We start from the raw sequence: 17,993 nt of genomic DNA, 5'->3' as shown, positions 1-17,993 counted from the left end.
CAATGCTTCATAAATGAACACGTTTGACTTCTCCTTTGAGACTCCTCAATAGCTTAGAGAATTCCACTAGGAAGAATGAGAAAACATCAATAGTAATGATGCATGATGTTTTAAAAAATGACTTCATTCTAACCTCATGTAAACTTAAATATTTATTCACATCATTTAAGTACTTACCTGGAGGTGGTCCAGGAGGAAGGCCTGTAGGTGGTCCAGGAGGCCGTAAAGGTGGAGCAGGTGGTGGTCCAAGAGGAGGTGGTCCAGGCATGGGAGGTGCTTGTATCTGAGAAGGAGGAACAGACTGTGGGGGTGCCTGCTGCTGTGAAGCAGCAGTAGATGTGCCATCAGAATGAGATTCTTCTTTATGCTGTTTTTGTGACTGCTTTTCTGCTTCAGAATCATCAGAATCATCATCATCATCATCCTCTGAAAATTCCTCTACTTCCCGTCCCTCCTCAGGGATTTCCTGACCTGCCATACGAAGCATCATGGCTTGAAGAGGAGTCAGCTCTTTCATGTTCTTCTTTTTCTTCCTTGATTTTCCAGGCATATCTGCGAATCGTACACTCAAACCTGATTTTTTTTCCTCATTGTTCTCTCTCTCATTATCATCACGGTGCACAAATTCATCCCCCTCACTTTCTCCATCTGATCGGTCGGTGTCACTGTCATCAGTACTGTCATCATGCTTATCTTGATCCATGTCCTCAGGATAGCTATCATCTTCACTGGTGCTGGAAACATCATCATCATGACCCCGTTGAGCAAGTTCAGGACTATATAACATGTCTTCATCTCGCCTACGAGGAGGAAGATCTAGGGCTAAGCCCACTTTACGGCCATACATCTGCAGGACTTGAGGAGGAGGTGGCCCAGGGGGAGGGCCAGGAGGTTTTCTGTCAGGGGGCAAACGTGGAACACCATGTCCAAGAAGAGGAAGTATAGAAACTGCTCGAGTCGGAGGACCTTAGGCTGAGGTTTTCTTAAGGATGGAGGGTGGCTGGGCACCAGGAAGTGGAATGTCCTGGATTAAGATGTTGGAAGGAGCATGCGGCATATCTGGCAAAGGAATACTCTCCACTTCCACATGCTGAGCATTCTTGACAGCATCAAAATATTGGCTAAGTTGAGCCCTCTTCTGTTCATATTCTACTTCTAGCTTTCTCAATTCTTTGTAAATATCTGGATTCTCTTTTTCATACAGTCGTAGAATACGTTCAAAGGTTTCACGCAGCTTTTTACGTTTGTCTTTCAGTACTTTTTCATTTAACTGTGGCTGTTGCACTGGGTTAAACTCCATTTCATCCAATTTTTCCATATCCCGGATAATCTGTTTGGGGTCCTTCATCTTCAAAACTGCAGCTCGTACCATCATGCGCTGTTTCTTGTTCTTCTTTAATTCTCTCTTCCGGGCTTCTTTTCGGGCTTGGTCTGTGGGGTTCATGAATTTTCCACTCTTGGTGGATGATGTAGATCTTCGTCCCATGTTGATAATCTGTATGGTTTACTTGTTCATTAAGGAAAAACAAAAACAAAAACAAAAAACACTTCTGCTGGGCTCCCAAGATTGCGAGAAGCGGGGAAGGGACGATTCCCACTGGATTAAGATGTTGGAAGGAGCATGCGGCATATCTGGCAAAGGAATACTCTCCACTTCCACATGCTGAGCATTCTTGACAGCATCAAAATATTGGCTAAGTTGAGACCTCTTCTGTTCATATTCTACTTCTAGCTTTCTCAATTCTTTGTAAATATCTGGATTCTCTTTTTCATACAGTCGTAGAATACGTTCAAAGGTTTCACGCAGCTTTTTACGTTTGTCTTTCAGTACTTTTTCATTTAACTGTGGCTGTTGCACTGGGTTAAACTCCATTTCATCCAATTTTTCCATATCCCGGATAATCTGTTTGGGGTCCTTCATCTTCAAAACTGCAGCTCGTACCATCATGCGCTGTTTCTTGTTCTTCTTTAATTCTCTCTTCCGGGCTTCTTTTCGGGCTTGGTCTGTGGGGTTCATGAATTTTCCACTCTTGGTGGATGATGTAGATCTTCGTCCCATGTTGATAATCTGTATGGTTTACTTGTTCATTAAGGAAAAACAAAAACAAAAACAAAAAACACTTCTGCTGGGCTCCCAAGATTGCGAGAAGCGGGGAAGGGACGATTCCCAGCCTCTTTTACTTTGTAGGGGCCTTCACCTCTACCTTTCGGTCAACCACCAAGCCACCGCCATCTTGAAACCTCGTGCCCCTCGCCATCTTTACGTCACTTCCTATTCTCCCTGCCCGCCCCCTCCCCTGCCGACGATTGCTTAGCGTTGCTCTGTCCTCCAGTCTCAGGTATTCTGTTATAGCAATAGAAAAAGGACTAAGACATTGACCATCCCCAAATGTCTGTCTCTCTGTGTCTTAACTGGGCATTTGAGGCCTTCCACAACTTAGTCTCATGATTCAACTCTGTGCTTCAAATATAGCAGACCATTTTCTGTTCCCAGGGCACACCTTCACTATCCTACCTCCAAGCCTTTGTGCAGGCTGTTCTTCTGCCTGGACTATTCTCTCCTATTTCCATGTAGTGAATTTATCCTTAAAAGTCTAGCTGGAAGGTCACTTCCTCCAGGTAGTCTTCCCTGATCCCTCAGATGGAATCTCTTTCCTCTCTCTGGGCTCTGGGTACACAGTTGCTTTGGGGCCCTCCTTATAGGAGGCCATGAATCACAGCAGGAATGTCTGTTATGTATGGAGAGCGACTCACAGTTTACAAATGGCTTTCCCTTCTAGTGTCCTGGGGGTAGGAAAGGTGCGCAGGGTGAGAGCCATTACCTCATGTGACTGATGAGGAGACAGGCTAGGAAGAGGTCTTACGCCCTGTGTATGATGGAGTCAGGATTCAAATCTATAAGCGATTCCAGCCACACACCTTGCCTCAGACCTAAGCTTCCCCTCCCTTTCCACCAGTCCTTGTGGTCTGGTCTTGTGAGTCTCATCCTCCTTTAGACCAATGTGTTAGTCAGTTTTTAATAATGTCCTCAATAGAGTTCGATTGATGGAACAGATGCTCACATATACGTACATCTGCCCCCTGGCCCCCCACCCCGAACGCCCGTCTGTTACCCGGCCTCTTTATCACCCAACTCAAGCCCATTTGAAGCTGGTAGCAGTGCCCAGGATAAGGAGTTGGCTGGAGGAGGAAGGGGGACACAAACAGATTCCTTCCCTGCCCCACAAACTTATCAGTCCCCCACAGGCCCCAGGGAGCTGGGTGCTCAGCCTAGGGAGGAAAGCTACCCCCTGACTGTACCTTCACACCCTCTATTACTTAAGAGCTGTGTGACCTTGGGCTGTCACTTCAGCTCTGAGCCTCAGATGCTCTTCAGAACATTTTTGGCTGTAAGGATTCAATAAGATAAAATGAGAGAATGCATGTAAAATAATAGCGATCACTAAATGTGAATTGCCTCTTCAGGAGGTCACCTCTCACAGGGAGCATCTCAGGCAGCAAATTGCTCCCTACAGTCTGGGGAGGGAGGTGGAAAGTAAGACTTCACTGGCAGAGGCAGTGAGGCAGGGGACCTGAAGTCCTGACAGTGACAGCACCCACCCCACCCCACACACAGTGACTGACTTGACAAGGCCACATACATCCACACAAGAGCACAAGTCACAAGAAACACACACAGGTGCCTGGGTGGAGAGGCCTTGAGGGGAGGGCAGAGCTCTCTAGGTCCCTAGAGCCTGGGGGGTGGGGGTGGGGTACAACCTGTTTATAGGACACATAGAGAGACAGATACAGAATCACACCCTCTATATAAACTCACAATCATGTACCCTCCTCACACCAACACAAATACACAGAGACAGGAGACACACACAAGATCACAGACACATTCCCACACGTACTCCCCATGCACAGACTCAGAAACATAGAGCCCTCCCAGGCCATCCCAAACACACACACACATACACACACACACACACAGAAGCACACACACTTATCAGGCTGGGGCAGGCGTTGGCACTGCTGAGTCACCCACAGGCAGCTCAGCCCAGCAGAGCTGCTGCCATGCTCCGCCCCAACAGGGAAGGGAAGGGGCGGGGGCCTATGGCTGCTCTTAACATTAGCCCCGTCCACACCACTGTTGGGCTTTTCCTCTCCCCAGGCCTTTGATTGAATCAAAGATGGAGGCGAGGGAGCCACTGTTTGCAGAAGCCAAAACTAGGAGTTCATAGCCTGCTCTCTCTTGGGAGCATAAAGACATGTGGGAGCAATTAAAAAATAATACTAGATCCATTATTGAATATTTGCATGTATATTTTCATATACTCTCATGTAATCATCACAACAGCTCTATATAAAGTTATTACTATTATTAATCCCATTTCACCCCAGAGGTAAAGTGGCTTTCCCAAAGGCACAAAGCTGGTAAGTGCAGAGCCCAGACAAAACTGCCTCTAAATCCCAGTGGGCAATACTCCTGATCGGCAGGTGAGTAAGAAGGCTCGTGCAGGGAATGTCAATATGCTTGGGAGCCTGGTGCATGTGTTGTGCCAGGTTTCCCATGGAGTTCCCATGGCTAGGGACTGAAAGAGTCTCAAGTGTCCAGATTTCCAGTCAAAGGATCCAAAGCTTCTCTGGTTTCTTGGAGTATGCTCCCTTCTATCAGAAAACATTCCCCAGATATAGGGGCTCACTCTGACCCTCCTCTGTTAGACTACGGGCTCCTTGAAGGCAGGGACCAGGGCCCTGAAGTCTAAAACAGAACCTGACTCAGAGACAGCCTCAGTGATTTGGGGGGCAATAAATGAGTTTGTCTTTTAATTCACTTATGTATTGATGTAAAATAACATCAATAATCATAATAAATGCTAATACTTATTGGATGCTTATCCTGAGACTGGCACAGTTCTTAGCATTTTACACAGATTAGTTCATTTAGTTCTTGCAACAACCCTTGAGAAAAATACTTTTATTAACCCCATCTTACAGAGGAGAAAACTGGCTTGGAGATAGTAGCTTGCCCAGAGTAAAACAGCTAGTAAGTGGCAGCACTGGGGTTGGGATACAGGCAGTCTAATTCCAGAGTGCATCTAAGAGGACGATCACTGAACTCACAGGAAGTCATTTGCCCTCAGTGGGCCTCAGTTTCCCCCATCTGTCCAAAGAAGGGATTAGCTCTCCATGGCTCTCCTGCCTGAAATGTTCTATGATCGTATGTTTCCGTGATTCCTCTACATGGAAGTGAGTTTGGCTTGTTCTCCGCCAGCAAAAGTCCTGAAGGGCAGATTTGGCTTTAATCTGAGGAAGAGCTTTTGAAGGCTCAGGATGGTTTTAAAATGAAAGAGGCCACCTGGGGAGGTGGTGAGCTTCCTGACATTTGCGGTATATGAGCCAGCACAGGTCTGAAATGAGATGCGGGGTGGGGGGTCTTGGACCACTGACTATGTAAGCCTCTTCCAGCATGATGGGATGGACCATCAGGAAGGGGAAAGTCACTAAGAAGAGTAGCAAGATGGGCACAAGAGGAACCAGAACCCACATTTACTGATCGCCTATTGTGCGCCAGACCCGTACTTGTCATTTAATACACATCACTAATTCTCAGGAAACATTGTAAGATTTATAGTTGAGGAAACTCAGATTCAGAGAAGTGACTTGCTCAAGGTCACACAGGACGAAGTCATGGATCAGGTGATCCACGTCTCCTCGGGGTCACTTTCCCAGATGCCCTGTTCCTACCTAGTGCCTTTAGGGGAAGCACCACGTGGCAAATTGCATCATACTTTTGCCAAACGACGTCAGAGACCTCACCAGCCAACCGCGGAACTCCCTCCCCTCCCTGCCCCTGACCCCTTGAGCACCAGGGGCTGCCCGGGTCTACGCTCCCCACCCCCAGGGCGCACCTGCAGCCCCCACCCCTTCCCGGTTGCGACGCTCGCACTCCTCTGCCTCGCCGCCCCGCCGATTGGCAGTTGCCGGCGCCAATCAGAGGGCCTCCCGGGCCGGGGGCGGGGCCTCCGTCAGAGTTGCTCTGTCAGTGCAGGTGGAGGCCCCCGGCGGGGCAAAGTGGCACGAACCTCTTAAAGGGCGAGAGCGGCGGACAGCGAGAACGCGGCCCGGCCCGGCCCGGCCAGGTCCCGCCCCGTCCAGCCCAGGTGAGCCTGGACCGCCTAAGGGGCGACCCTCGGTCTCCGGGAGGATCGGGGTGAGGGACAGAAGAGCCATCCCCAAGTGCCCGGGCCGTCCCGGGAGGGGCGAGGCCAGGGTCGAAAGGTCCGGGGAGGAGGCTCTAGGGGTGCCGGGTTCCAGGGTCCGAACTTGGGGTGTAAAGGTGCCTGGACGTTTTGAAGTTCAGGGTGCGGGGAGGGGCTCGGGAGTCAGGAGAGGGGTCCAGGAGCTCGAGTCCGGAACTAGACGGGTGCGCTGGCGGTTCTGGCCGGTCCCGGCTGTCTGGGGCGGGGTCCCGGGGTCGGTCCCCGCGGGTGGGTCCCTGCGGAACGGTGCAGCCCAAGGCCGCCCCCCAACCCCGCCCTGCCCGGCCCCGCATGCTCCGCCTGGGCCCGCGCAGAGCCGGCGGCAGCGGGCAGGCAGCAGGGAGGCGCGCAGCGGCAGGGGGCACCGGGCCTGGAGCCCCGCGCCCCGATCGGGCCCTTACGTAACTGACTTTGAGTTTCCGGACCAGGGGACCCGCGAGCTGGGCGCAGACTTCGGTCGCCGCCCCGGTCCCACACACTCCCAGGCTCGGTCTAGGGGACTTCCTTCTGTCTCTGGTCTCCCGGGTCTCTGTCGGGCTCAGGTTCCTGCTCGCTTTCATCCCTCGGTTCCCTGTGTCTCTCATCTCTGTGTGGCCCAGTCTCTCCCTGTCTGTGTCCTCTGTCTTTCCCCCAAGAATTGTCTCGCCCTCACCTACACTTTCCGGCAGGCCGCACCTCTTCGGAGTAAGTAGGACAGGACCCCTCCCCTCCAGCAAGTTGGAGTCAGGGACCTGTCCAGACGGACCCCAGCCCGAACTTGCCCCAGCACGGGGGAGGGGAGCACCATCCCGGTAGAGTTGGGAAAGGCTATTCCAGGGCCCATAGCTTCCCCTGAGAGGCAGTGGCTGAATGTGACCCCTCGAGCTCCTGGACCAGGGCAAAAGCAGCCCCTTCTCTATCTTTGGAACCCTCACTTTTTTTTTCAGAAGGTGGAGGCTTTTGGGAGTCCCTGTGAGAGCTGCGTGGTGTCATGCCAGGGTCAGGTGCTAAGCTATTGAACGGGGAGAGGGAGGGGCCAGAGCACTGGCACAGAGCACTCCCCCCCATCCCTCGCCCCCCGCAGGCCTGGAGGATGGTCTCTGCAGGTGGTGGGGGTGGGGAGGGGATCAACAGGAGGAGGCCAGAGAGACTTTTGCAAGTGGGAGAGGGGGAGGTGGAGACAGAAGTGACAGACTGTCAGGTCTAAGGAGCACCCACTGGGGTCACTGCTGCCTTCAAGGCCCTCCTGAGTGTCAGAAAGATAGAAGCCCCAGAAATAACTCCTGTACCCTGTGACCTGTGGTATCACCTGCTGCTGTTAGGTGCATGTAAATAAGGTGTTATAGCAGTTGTGAGGTGGGAATTATTAATTCTGACTAGAAATGGGGAAGGGGAGGCTTTGCAGAAGGAGGTGGAAGGTTTGGGAAGAAAAGCAGCCAGAAGCTGTAGAAAGCAGAGAGGGAAGGAGGGAGGGTAGGGGACATCCAGTTTTCTGTTGGCTTTGCATGCAGCAGAACTGGGTTTGAATCCTGACCCTGCCACTTCCTTGCTGTGTGACCTTGCATGAGTCGTTTTACTTCTCTAAGCCCTAGGTTCCTCCTTAGTTAATAATCCAGACCTTATAGGCATTAGCAGAATCAAATGAGGCAATGCGTATGCAGCAACCAGTATGGTAGCTTGTCTGAGAGCAGGCCAATGGGGGTGTTTTAAGAAGGGAATGGAATGGGGAAGCCCTGAGCTTTCCCCCATGTATACAGGAGCATTGGGTAGGCTGCCAAGTCCCAGCAACATGGAGCACGGGTGGAGTGCCTGAGTGTGTGGGTGGCATTCAGTGAGGTGAGGAGGCCCCACACCCAGCTGTCTCCTGATCAGCCCATCCCTGCACCACTCAGACCAGGCTGGCCTCCCTCCTGCAGGCCCCGGGTGCCAACAGAAGCTCCCAGGACTCCCAGGCTGCCCCATCCCCTAGACCAATGGGGGTGGGACCCTGGCAGGGCAGGGCAGGGCCGGCACCCTCTCTGCAGAGTGGACCCTGGCCAAGATCCTGGCTGGCTGTGCTGGGCAGGAACATCCCAGCCTGGCTGGGAAGATGCTGACGCTGTGCAGGCCCTCTAGAGGCCCAGAGCTCTGACGGCTGGAGCTGCGCCCAGCTTATGGGACCTGGGCTGCAGGGTGAGACAGAGGCTGGGGTGGGAGTGAGGAAGGGAGATGAAAGGAGAGACTCCTGCAGGGGAAGCCTGAGCAGAGGTGTGGAGCCAGAGACGAACTTCATTTGTTATTCCGTAAGCCTTTCCTGGGCACCTACTGTGTGCCATATTCAGGTTTACTAGCCATAGAGCTGGATTTGATACTCACCAAGGGCTCACCATAGGGGGTCATGGTGGCCTGAGACTTGTGGGTTTGCAGAGTAGGTCTGTATGACAGTCACCTGGGGGTTCAGAATTTCCCCAGGGCCTAAGATTCTGATGTTTATTAAAAGGGGAAAGATTCTATCCCTTTGTGGTCTGTGGGCCAGTCACTTTTCTCCCTGGGTCTCAGTTCCCCTTTCTGTGAAATGGAGAAGGGAAATGAGCCTAAAGTCTCTATGGGTCTTCCAGCACCCATTACTATAGCCTCAGGACCTGGTTTGGGATTTAGTCTACCTCCTAATCAAGGCTGAGTGTGATGGGCTCACAAATCCTGTTCTTGGCCTGTATTCTCTAATCATAATTAGAGCCACTACCTCTTAAGAAATTACTGTGCATAGCATTCTATTCTAAGCCTTTAATATGCAGCATTAACTCATTTAATCCTTACAATCTCAGGAGAGAAGTATTATTCCTGTTTTGCAGGAGTTCAGGGAGATGAATTGACTTGACCAAAGTCACACAGCTTGGAAGAAGCTGAGTCGGGATTTGCACTTAGGTCCAACTCCAAAGCCCAGATTTGACTAAGAGGGGGAACCTCCAACCTACCAGTACCGCAGTGTCCACATTGCTCAGCCCTTACCTGTGGAACTGCCTGATCCCTGCTGGAGCAAGCTCTGAGCTCTGGGATGTTTGGGCTTGGGAGCTGGGGAACAAGCTGTGCTGACTGGGCTGGGTGCCCACTGGGCTCTGCATGGGGGAAAGCGGCAGACGGAGCCACCTGCAGTTTAGGGCCCACTGGGAGTATTCCCAGAGGGCCAGCCCCACCTAACTACTGCCCAGGTGCAAGAGCTGGGCACTGAAAGGCAACCTCGGGTATGTGACCAACTTTGGAGTTTCCCCATCTGTAAAACATGGATTTAAGTGAGTACAGACATTCTGTGACCTGTGGGTTAGTGGCTGAGGTTAGTGATAGGGTAAAGGGTTAGGGGAGGGGTTGGTGTGGCAGTGACTGAGCCTGTGGAGGAAGAGTTTGGGTCAGGAGCAGATTGGGCTGGCTGTTTGACAACTATTTCAGATGAAGGGACTGAGGTTAGAGAGGTTCAAAGGCTTGACTGGGGCTGTTCAGCTGGTACTGCAGAGGCTGAAGGAAAACAAGCAAGGGAAAGCCTAGAGAGCAAAGTCCAGGCAGAATAGAGCTGGAATCCTGGCCTGGCTGCTTAACTTGGCTTGGAGATGTGAAGTGACACACCCCAGGACACACACAGAGTCCCTTTACCTTACTGTCCTCACCAGTAAAAAGGGAGTGGTAATTTCACCTCTGTCTACTTCCTGGGTTATTGTGAAGGCCAAAGGAGATGAGGCATTTGTAGAATCAGGTGAGAATGTTGGTTATTTTTCAGTCCAAAGCTGTAGTCCTGTGCGTTTGTGGGGAGGCAGCACTTCTGACAGCCCCTCTGTTGAGACCCTTTATCCTGGGGAATGTGTCCAAGAACAGCCCTACAAATAACACCACTGTTTATTGAGTAGTTACCACGCACCAGGCATTGTGCTCAGAACTTCACCTTTCATTGTCTCATTTAATCCCTACAGCAACCTTCTTGGGTAGGTGGTAGCCTCACCCACACTAAGACCCTTTGAAACACGTGCCGACAGCCCCCTGTAATAACAGTAGCTGACACTTATGAACAGTTTATTGTGTGCCAAGCATTGTTCAAAATGTTTTACGTATATTAACCCATGCAATCCTCACACCAACCCTGGGAGATAGATATTAATACTGTCCCCTTTTACAGATGAATAAATGAAGCACAGAGAAGTTAAAAGATGGGCCCAGTGTCACAAATGGCAGAGCCATAAATGGTAGAGTCAGGGTTTGAGTCCAAGTTAAGTCTGCTCCTTGAAACATACGTCACAGTTGTAATTCGGTAATTATTTACATGATTGCCTCCTCTCTGCATTGTAGGCTCCATAAGAGCCGGGACCATGTCTGTCTTCTTCAGACTGTATCCCCAATACCTTGCACACAGTAGGTGCTCAGTTAACATTTGTCCACAGGGACCCTGCTGCCTCTAGAGGGCTGGACCCTGGGAGGCCTGAGGAGCTCAGAGTGGATTATCAAATTATTGCCGACAAGGAGGGTGTCTGCCCCAGCAGAGACCCAGAGGCAGAGGGAGGGCAGGGTTCCCTCCTGGCACAGGTCCCAGCTGAAAAGGGTGCCCCAAGAGTTTGTGTGTTCATTGTGCCATGTATCTCACTGTTGTCCTTTGCTTCCATGTGCCCTGCGGCGATGGCTCCATGGCCTCTCCCTGACTGGCTTCGTGACTGCTGGCTGCTTCTGGGTGAGTACTGGTTTGTCTTAGTGACTGACCTGTGAGCAAGCTCGATTCTAATGCATGTCCTGTGGCTCTGAAGCCACTGGGAGGCATAAAAGGAGGCCCAGGGGTGGGGGTGGAAGTGCCATGAGAGGGCATTCTCTGCAAAGTAAGGATCCTACCACGGGCAGGGCTGATTTCTCTTCTGCCACTTAACACTCTGGGTGGTGATTTTTGGGTCACATGATACAATGAAAAGGTCTCTGGAGCAGACTGGCCTGGAATAGAATCCTTATTCTGCCACTTACAGCTGGGTGGCTCTTTGCATCTCAGTTTCACATCTGTAAAATGAGAAGATTAATGCCTACTGGAAACAAGTATATTTGTTCTTTTATTCATGTAAACCTTCATGAGGGCAGGAATTTTTGTTCATCTGTTCACTGCTATATCTCCAGCACCTAGGATATAGTAGCACATAGTAGGTACTCAATGAATACTTCTGAATGAATGAAGATATTTATTGAGCATCTACTGTGCTTCATATTGGATTAAATGGCTAATGGATATCAAATGCCCAGCGTCACAGGGGTTCAGTGAACATGAGTCCCCTGTTTGCTCACTAGACTGTGAATTTCTTGGGGGCCAGGGCTCTGTTAAAGTGGACTCTGGGTCCTCTGAACTGAGTGAGGGGTCAAGTACCAAGCAGGCATCTATCAGCAGAGGGAGGGGCCTGGGCAATGGGACTTCCTGGAGAGGGAGCAGCAGAGCTTCTAGGTTTCATCAGAAAATGTTCTGGCTAAAGATGGGAGAGGTGAGGAGGGACTTTGCCCTTCCAGTACTGCCACTTTCATAGCTGTGTGACCTTGGACAAGTCATGAACTTCTCTGAGTCTTGGAGACCTCATCTGCGACATACATATCACTAAACTTTCCCCACATGAGTATGGGAAGGATCCAGTGAGAAGTGTCCAGCACATGGCCCTACCTGGCAATTGTTTTCCTCCCAGCCCTGGGCTCATTCTGGGAGAGGACTAAGTAAAGTGTCCCTCTTTTTGGCTCCTTTCTCCCACTTTTATTTTGGTGGCTGGCCAATACAGGTATCTGAATCTTGACTTTGGTTTGTCTTCCACTTTTAATTCCCTACCCAGCTGGGACTAGAATTCAGGAGTCAGGAGACCCTGAACTCCCCAGCAGGCTGGCCAGGGCCCTGGGACAAGAGCTGGGCTCTGCCCAGTGTGGAAGTAGCTGAGTGGGGGTTCCAGCTCAGCCAATCTTCTGCTGTGTGACTTGGTTCAGTAACCTACTTTCTTTGCCTTGGTCGCCTCACCTGTAAAATAGGGTTAAGAAAGGACACTTCCCTTGAAGAATTGTTTCATTAGAAAATGGGTGAAGTTAGAGCATGGTGTTATTACATCAAGGTCAAGGGTTCAGATTCCTGCACTGGCCAGCCACCAAAAAAGAAAAGAAAAGAAAAGAAAATGGGCAGATTGGGCATTATTATCGATATTACTATTTGGCTGTGGCTGAGGAGGCTCCAAGGAGGGCCCTGGAGAATTTCATCCTCCCACGGCCCAGGGATCCTGAGAATCTGTACTCATCATACATATTATTGCCATTTATAGGATGTTTCATATATGCTGGGCTGGTTGTTTCATGCTATTTTAGATGCCTTATCTCATATACTTCTAATGACCCTCCGAGGTAGGCATTATCATGCACACTTTATGGAAGAAGGAACTGGCACTGGGTAAGTCTAGTGAGTTACCCAGAGTCACACAGTTATTTAGGGGTGGAGCTGGGGCTCAGACCCAAGTCTGCTGACCCCAAGGCTCACATTCTTAGTGTGAAACTAATCTCCTCCAAGGAGGCAGAGACTGCATTTGAGTCCTCTCTGTCCATCTCCAATGCCCAGCACAGGGCTGGTGAGAGCTACTGAGGTGTTTGACCCCCACCCATACCTGGTGTTCTAAGAGTTTTGAAAAGGGAGATAATAGAAAGCAGGAGAAGACCAGACAGCATAGGGATTGAGGGTCAGACAGACCTGGCTTTGAATCCTATATCTATTGCTTACTAGTTGTGTTATCTTAGGCAAGATATTTAACCTTGTGGAGCCTCAGCTTCCTTATCTGTAAAATGGGGATAAAAAAGATCTTACCTACTTCCTAGGGTTCATGTGAGCATTAAATTATGAGGCACATGGTGAGCACTCAATCAGTAGTAGTAATGGTTAATGTTATTATTATTATTATAATTATGAGCATTATTTTGGGATTATAAAGATGTCCCTCTTGGGACAGTGGAGACCAGGTCTGAGAGGAAACTGCTGGGGACAGGTGGATAACAACCTAGTCTAACAGGTTTCCAAAGGCACCTGAAGGTGAAAGGAGGGAGGCGGCCTCACAGAAGTAAGAATGTACCTCCCGGAATGTACCTCCCTTTCCTAGTCAGCTGCTTTTACTCGTGCTCACTCTGTGCCAGGCTTAGTGCTGGGCATGGAGCCCAGAGATGAATCCATATAGTCCTTGCCTTCCTGGGAGCTCAGAGTCTAGTCGGGGAGAAGGACACAGAAACCACAAACTCCACCTTTGACTGATGCACTGAAGTGTGAGTAGGTGTTCTTAGGCAGAGACCAGGAGAAAGGATCTCCATGTGCCAAGGTACAGAGCCATGACATGTACTTGGGGGAATGCTGCTGGAGAGACAGGCTCAGGAGCGTTAGGGGGACTTGACCCACAGGCAATGGGGAACTACTGGATATTAAGAAGGGAGGGGCAGGGGAAGGGGCAACTGTCTAGGTGAGAGATGCTGAGATTTTGGGCCTAGGACTGTGCCATGGGATGAGGAACAGTGGGCGGATATGAGGTCAGTTTAGGAGGCACAGCCAGCAGGATGTGATAATGGGCTATAGTGAGCAGGCAGGAGAGGACAGAGGTGAGAGTGAGATCTTGGGGCCTGGGGGTGATGGCTGAGGGACATATCTGGGAGGAGGAGCCAGAGCTGGGTTGGGGAGTAAAAGCCATTTGTCTGTTCCTCCCCCTCCCCCTGAACTCCCCCAGGCAGCAGCTATGTTTGAGCTGGACCCTGGGGCAAGGCCTCAGGCCACTGGGTTGCAGGGCTCCCACTTCTATTTTAGGGGTCCCTTGTGGTGACCCTGGTGGGTCTGGCAGGGAGCTCTCTGGGGTAGAGGCCAGGCAGGGGCTGTGGTGCAAAGGAGCCCTGGGTTCTAGGCCTACTGGTGTCACTGCATGTCTGTGTGACCTCAGCAGTCACTCCCTCTTTCTTGCCCTCCTTTTCCTTGCCTTGTGAGTGAGGACAGGAAAACCTGTTTCTCTTGCCTCAAAGATTCAGTGATAAAGTGCAACTAGAGACAACAAACATTTATTGAGCACTGACTTGTGCTAGGTTCTGGGGGGGCACAAAGATGACTCAGACAAGGCTCCTGCCCCTCAGGAAGCACAAACCACCATGTGCAGAGTGAGCCCAGGGGAGCAGGTGGCTAACTCCTTCTAGGCATCAAGGGAAGAGAGAGCTAAGTTGGGATTTGAAGGATGAATTAGAGCTCTCTAGGGGGGCCATGGAAGGAACAACCTTCTAGGTATGGGGAAGATCACGTGCAAAGGCTTGAGCCTGCCGAGTGTGCTAAGGGTGGATGAGCACTGCCTCGGTGTGGCTGGAGCACAAAGGGAGGTGCATGCTGTGATGGGAGATGAAGCTGGATGGGGAAGCAGGGCCCACATCAGGCAGGGATTTGGGGATGGTCTCTGGCTCCCCTCTCCTTCCTGCACCCTTACAACTGCCTGTTCTGTTCACAGAGACTGCCGGGACCTTGCCTCCCTGCTCCTTACTCCATCTCCCTGCCTTTTCTCCTCCTCACCCTCACCCCTTCAGCCCTACTGGCTGCCTCTCTCAGGAGCCAATAACCTGGGTTCCCTGCTAGACCTGCCACTGACAAGCCATGCGGCCTCCGGTCACTCACTTGTCCTATCTGCACCTCAGTTTCTACCTCAGTAAAATGGGGACAGCAGGCCTTCCTCACAGGGAAGGGTGGAGGCTTCAGTGAGATAATCCCCACGAATGATCTGGCCCAGTATCTGCATGTCATAGACACCCATAAAAAGGAGCTCTAATTAAATCATCATTATTTGGATTCCTCAATCTCCTTGGCCCCACCCGCTCCTTCCCCTGCCACTCCTGGCAGCTCACTCTGGCCAACAAAGGAAGGAAGAGATTAAGAAATAAGCCCAAGTCTCCAGAGGGGACCTGGCCCACCGCCCAGCTGGCTGCCCTCCTGCCCCTTTCTCCCCCTTGGCCTTGGGTCCAAGGATACTCAGTCCTGAGGCCTGGGAACCCTCCTTACCCCCTAACCTGGAGGCTCCTCCCTGGCTGGAGGCCAGAGCCAACAGCAGCTCTGAAATAGGGCTCAGCCACTCTTTCGCTGTGTGCCTTGTTTCAGTAACCCACCATCTCTGCCTCAGTTTCGTCATCTGTAAAATAGGATACTCCCCTTGAAGAATTGTTTCATTAGAAAATGGGTGTATTGGGCATTGTTATCAATATTACTATTCAGCGCTGGCTCCAGGGAGGGCCCTGGAGAATTTCATCTCACTGTGGTCTAAGGATCCTGAGAATCTGTAGTCATCACGTGTATTACTGCCTTTTATTGCATGTTTCTTATATGTTGGGCAAATATTTGGAAAATACAAGGGTGCTCCAAAAAGTTCATGGAAAGATTCTTATTATCTTTTTTGGTTTTTTGGCAGCTGGCCAGTACAGGGATTGAACCCTGGACCTTGGTGTTATCAGCATCACATTCTAACCAACTGAACTAACTGGCCAGCCCCTCATTTACTCCTCTTCTCTGGGTCTTACTCCCCCATCTGTAAAATGGGGAGAACAGTGGGCAAAACATTACTTTCAGAGGTATCCTAAGGCTTAAATGAGTTTAAATACACAGTGAGTGGTTAGTCTATGTCTGATTCCCGCCCGCCCAGCTCTGTTAATAACTGGATGTATGATCTCAGGCAAGTCCTTGAGCACATCAGGCATGCTTCCACCCCAGGGCCTTTGCACTTGCTGGTCCTTTGGCCTAGAACACTCTACTCCCAAATACTTTTGTGGCTTGCTCTGTCATCTCCTGAAAGGTTTTGTTTAAATGTCACCTTCTCAGAAAAGCCTTTCCTGACTATCCTATTTAAAATTGTAATGCCCTTCCTTCCCCCAACCCCAACACTCCTTAACTGTCCTTCCTGCTCATTTTGCTCCATAGTATTTATTGCTCTTTGACATAATATATTTTATTGATTATTGGATTATCATCTGTCTCTTTCCATTGGAATGTAAGCTTGGTGATGATGGTTATTTTTGTCTTGTTCAGTGTTATATCCTTTGTACCTAGAACAGTGCATGGCACACAGTAGATGCTCAACAAATATTTGTGGAGTGAATTTATGAATAAATGAAGCTTATTCTCTTCTCTGGGTCTATTGCTATGCTGACACATAGTAGATTCTCAATAAATAAATGTATGAATAAAGGAGAAAGTGAGTGGTCATCATCCTCTCCGTTTGCCAGATAATACTTTGGCTGGGTCAACTCTGAGTCCCTTTTGCTTCTGATATTTTCTGCTAGGGCATCAGTTTCAGTTGGAGTGCCCAAATCTTTTGTTCCTGAGCCTGAGCTATGCAGAATTTCTAGTTGAGGCTGTTTGGCTGTTGGGCCCACAATGGTTATTATGTCATTATTGGTAATTAGTACTTAGGCCCAGAGGATCTAGCTTTTGGTTTTTCAGCAGAAATCACAGCAGAGAGCTGTGTTATCCAGTGGGGCCCCAGGCCTAGAACTCCCTTGTTCCCATCTCTGGGCCCATGACTTAGGGAGACCAAGATGGAGGTGTCCAAAGCTAGGGGCATGTGAGTTACCAGCTCAACTGCTGTCTTCCCCACATAGTATCCTGCAAGGTTTATCTCCTATACCAGCTCTCTATGCCCTGCTCCGTGCAGAGGGGGTTCTGCAAACCTCGAGGGTAGCTAGCTATAGGGTTTCCAAATGTCCAGTGGACAGGGGCATTTTCTGATGCTCAGGATTCAGGTATTACGGTGAAGGTAATAACACTGGGTTTAAGACTCAGGCGCCTGTGTTTAAGTGCCTGCTTAACTGCTGACTGGCTGGGTGACTTTAGGCACATCGCTACCTCCTGCTGGTCCTTATCCTTCTCATCTGTGAAACAGAGGTAAAGATGCTTCCCTGGTCTCACTAGAGAAGAGAGGCAGGATAGTGTAGTGGGCTAAGGATTGGGTTCTGAATTCAGACACACCTGGTTTCCTAACTATATCCCTTCCTAGCTGTATGACATTGGGTAAATTACTTCACCACTCTGACTTCAGTTCCCAAAGCTATAAAATGGGGTTAAAATAGTACCCACTTCATAGGATTTTTGTGAGAACTAAGTAAGAGAATGTGGATAAAATACCTAGGCACATAGCCAGTGCTCTGCACATTTTTGCTGGTATTATTATAAAGACCATCACAGAAATGCAGGCAATCTGTAAACTGTAAAAATAGTGCTAGCACTAGGGCCAGGAAGATGTGGGTTTGAATCCTAACCCCGATACTAGCTGGGTGATGTTGGGCAAGTTATTATACTTCTCTGAGACTCTACTTCCTCATCCGTAAAATGGGAATTATAGTCATACCTTCCTCAAAGGGCTGTTGTGAAGTTAGTGACATATTGCATATAAAGTACTTGGTATAGTGGTTGGCACAAATTATCTTCATTTTACAGATAAGGAAGGGAGGGAAATTGACGTGCCTGAACTCACATAGCATCTCAGTCATGGAGCTCTGATTTGAATCCAGGTCTGCTGGCCTCAAAAGCTCACATTATTTTTTACCTTTTCTTGCCCTCACCCATGTATGGGATCATAATGATGATTGTCATTACAGTACTGCTGGACTTATCTTATTCATGCTGTGATTCCCAGTGCCTACTAAGGAGGTGCTCAATAAATGTTTGTTGGATCAAGAAAGGTAGAACCACTGCTTCCAGGGAGGCTTTTGCCTTGGGGTGTGAATTCTTTCTGCTTGGTTGATAGCAGATTTAAAATA

At 49.9% G+C, this 17,993-nt stretch overlaps 1 non-coding gene and 1 pseudogene across 2 annotated transcripts; both read right to left on the bottom strand.

Moving 5' to 3' along the window:
* LOC103587227 lies at nt 1-1,566 on the bottom strand (annotated as a pseudogene). Its single transcript, XR_550207.1, has 2 exons — nt 1,547-1,566; nt 1-1,507 (listed from the first exon to the last, which is right to left on the bottom strand). The product of XR_550207.1 is annotated as a WW domain-binding protein 11 pseudogene (transcript).
* Nucleotides 1,567-15,650: 14,084 nt separating this feature from the next.
* TRNAI-GAU lies at nt 15,651-15,724 on the bottom strand. Its single transcript has one exon. It is a non-coding gene; the product is annotated as a tRNA-Ile (tRNA).
* Between the last annotated feature and the right edge of the window lie 2,269 nt (nt 15,725-17,993).

Source organism: Galeopterus variegatus, unplaced genomic scaffold (assembly GCF_000696425.1).
Source record: "Galeopterus variegatus unplaced genomic scaffold, G_variegatus-3.0.2 Scaffold431, whole genome shotgun sequence".
NCBI classification, from domain to species: Eukaryota; Metazoa; Chordata; class Mammalia; order Dermoptera; family Cynocephalidae; genus Galeopterus; species Galeopterus variegatus.
The sequence above is the reverse complement of the archived record's forward strand: the minus strand, read 5'-3'. Positions and strand labels throughout refer to the sequence as shown.